This window comes from Rhagoletis pomonella, unplaced genomic scaffold, assembly GCF_013731165.1.
Source record: "Rhagoletis pomonella isolate Grant_MI unplaced genomic scaffold, Rhpom_1.0 Rhpom_scaffold_00006, whole genome shotgun sequence".
NCBI classification, from domain to species: domain Eukaryota; kingdom Metazoa; phylum Arthropoda; class Insecta; order Diptera; family Tephritidae; genus Rhagoletis; species Rhagoletis pomonella.
Genome location: NW_023458560.1, coordinates 11,094,620 through 11,098,549, shown reverse-complemented (window position 1 = coordinate 11,098,549; position 3,930 = coordinate 11,094,620).

The following is a 3,930-nucleotide window of genomic DNA, read 5'->3' as shown; positions in this document are numbered from 1 at the left end:
ATGCTACCACTCTCGCACATGTATTTCGATCAAAATTGTTTTTTCTTGAAAGGCCTAACATATCCCAAGGGTCTACGAAATAACTCCCACGAAATAAGTCCCACTTTTTAAAGCGAAATAAATCCCACCAAAAATTGCTTAAAAAATGAAATAACTCCCACGAAATAAGTCCCACTTTTGAAAACGAAATAAGCCCCACCAAAATGAAATGATTTAAAAATTTACTTGAAATGAAATAACTCCCACTCAAAATGAAATAAGTCCCACTTTCATAAACGAAATAAGTCCCACTTTTTCACTGTTTAATGCGATTTCAAATAAGAAGTATTTGGCTCTTCGAAAAAAAACACACGTCGAATAATATGAATAATCAAAGCAGAGAAATAATAAAGAAAAATCGTATGCAAGCTCGCAGAAGGCTTCTTAATGGAATGGATATTACGAATTTTGATAGAGTTCCAGAATTTATTATTAATTCTTTTTTCGGTCAAGGAACGTATAGAGAACGCCTACTAGTAACAACGTTTGGATTCGTAAATGGATTAAGTACAGATCAATTGTTCTTATTATTAAGATGGAAACCGTTTCGGAAGGACCATCAGATTAAAATTATCGACCTTTATAAATGGCTTGAAGATCCAATGCATGGTAAACGGTATTATAGTTTTAACGTGGTATTGGGATTAGTTGTATTTTGTAATGGTGATATTAGAAAACATGGAACACGAATTCCAAATTCCTACTAAAAATATAATAAAACACATACATACGTAATTCATCAACAATTTTTTTTAATATTGTTTTTCCAGTAGTTAAGTTCGGTACCTATTTGTACACATTTCTTTAAAGTTTTTTTATTATAGTAAGTATAAAGTAGTTTATAACAAAAAAAGGAGAGCCATGAGAGATAAGGACACAAAATTATGGTTGTCCCTTTTACGAAATGTCCAATATATAACTTTTTGCATAAGAAAAAAATGAGAAATAAAGCCATAATGGCCTTATATTTCATGGCTCTATCGCACCCCTCCATAAAAAAATCATTTATTTATCAGATAAATATTTGAAGGGTTTCATGAGCTTCTGCACGACAGTATGGACATACTAGTTTACTGGTTTGATCAATTTTGTGAGTTTGCATTGTAAGACAGCATTCACTGCAAATTTTCAAGTGCTTACAAGGAAAAAATAAGATATTTGGCTGCTTTATGAAACAAACCACACACATATTATTATTAATTGTATTCTGGTTGGTTTCAATATGGTTTAACGACTCGTCTTCAATGTCCTCTTCCAAATATGATAATTCTTCAAAAAGATCTTCATCAGGCTCCATTTGTACAATTAAATTATTTTTTGATAACACCAGTTGGTCAAGGAATTTAGAAGGAGTTATAGTACCTTGTAAGAGATCATTCTTGAATTTCGAAATCATATCTGCTTTCAAAACACAGGACTTTTTAATACGCTTTTTTCCCACACTACCATTGGTATTCAGCAATAGTTCAAATTTTCTTCCTTTTTCAAATTCTTGCATCTGTAAAAATGCTACAAATTTGAAAAAAGTAGCCTTCTTTGGAATGCTTTTTCCTATGACGCCATTGTAAGCTTCTATTGCAGACGTAGTGCGGATTTCAGAATCGAAAACTGAAAAGTTATGTGGACCGATCTGTTATAATGAAATCATAACATCTTTTTGTAAATATTCTGTAAAAGGGAATATTGTACATTTTGCATCCATTGATTCTCAAAATATTTTATAAATGATTTGAATCTATCTAAAGCGTTCAATTTTCCTAAATCTTCGGTTAGTAGTTGGAAGCTATCCGAAATGTGCATTCCAGGTAATAATGGAAGAGATAGAAATTTGTGATAAATTCTAGACGCTTCTTTATTTTGCCGAATATATTGAGCGAGCCTTTTGTCCTTCATGGTTATGAATCGACGCAATGCCTGGTGTCGCAGAACGCCCGCTTACCCTATCATCCATTGTGACTGATTTATATTTTCGAATTCTTCATTTATCATATTTGCTTTGTATTCACTTCTTATTGTATTTGCTTTGCTATGTATAAATTTGAAGTTTGCCTTATGTATGTACATACATAAACACTTACATATGTACAATTGAAATTTGCTTATATACATATGCATGTACAATTTGCCGTTATCCTATTTTGGATGAATTTGAATTCATATACTTATGTACATATTTTCGCTGCTGTGAGTTTGCTCCGTCTTTGCCTTTTACTTGCCCAACATTCGTTGGTCAGCAACCGGAGTAACACACAGAAAAATAAACCGTTCCGTTCTTCGTACAAAGAGTAAATCAAAGACTTTAATTTTTCATAGTAGCTGAATTCTGAACGCGTTAAATTTGTGAATAGCGGACCAACGACTACACCTGGCAATAATGGAAACAGCAACCAAACATTTTTGAATCAGGGAAACTTTTTTCAATTGCGCTTCTCAATCCTGTTTCATAATCTGTTATAAAAGTTGCTTGTGACAAATCAATAATGCTCCTTTGTATATAACTAAATAAATGCTGATATGCTTTTAGAGACTTTTTGGTCATCAGTACGAAAAGAAAGAGGAATACCTAAAATAGAAAAAATAATAAATATATACATATGTATACATAATATAAATCATATATAGTTATGAATGAAATTAATTACCGAACCAAAGTATTCACAATGTAAGATTAATAGTTGTTTAAAGCTTCCTAGAGGAAGTACAGAAAAAGTACCATCAATTAAAATGTTTCTTTTCGAATTAACAGGAATGCATTCTTTCATCAGTTCAACAGTTCTTTCGGAACAAAAAACGCAATATGCAAAGTCTTCTTCTTGGTAGCATATGTTGAAAAACTGCCATTGTTTATTTCCATTTAATTTGGAATAACCGAATTTATCATAAACTGCTGCGTCTTGGAAAACTTCCTGCACTTCTGCCGGTGTTTTGGGAGAATTTTTAAAATTTTTATTCGCAATATACTGCAAACTCCGCTGTATTTTATCAAAGACAATATTTTTGCTTTCGTTTTGATTTCTGCAAAGACTTTATTAAGTACTTACTTAATAAATAATAATTATCATGTGGGTGGTACTTACTCCATGCTAGTATTCACAAAAATATTGCGAATACTTCCACCGCAATTGTTTTCAGTTGGCTTTTCATTAAGACGTGCGCATTTTCTTTTTACATTATTTAAAAATTTTAGTTCTTTGTACAGAGCCTCTTGATTATCGTGATTGTGCGCTTTACAATTTTTTGCTTTAATGCACTCGCTGCCAAATAACATTATTCGTGATGGACAATCCTTTACATAACAAACATAAAAATGTTTTTCTAATTTAGTGCACTTTTTAATATATAATTGTTTCTCAAAAAAAATATAAAGAAGCTTGCTGTTACTCCTCTTCCCTGCAATTATTTCGTATGTCACACTCATGTTCACTATTGAAATTCACAAACTTAACTAATCAATATAATGATAAGGTCTTGTAAACTAGCACACTTAACAACAAATTTGAAACAATACCATTCATTTCGTAAAGAGCAAGAAATAACGGAACTTTTCGAAAGCATATTCTACAATACAATAAATTTTTTTTAAAAAGCAACAAAAAGAACATTATGAAATTCAATGAGAAACAACGTGAAGAGCAACAAATAACGGCAAAAATTATTAAGCATTCACTTAAAATGCAAAATTATGAAAATGAAATAAGTCCCACTTAAAACGAAATAAATCCCACCCAAAATATAAATTTAGGGGTATGAAATAACTCCCACTTTACAAAACGAATTTATTCCCATTCAAAACGAAATAAGTCCCACTTAAAATAAAAAACGCGTAACGAAATAAGTCCCACCAATTGACGAAATAAGTCCTACTTTTAAAAACGAAATAACTCCCACTTT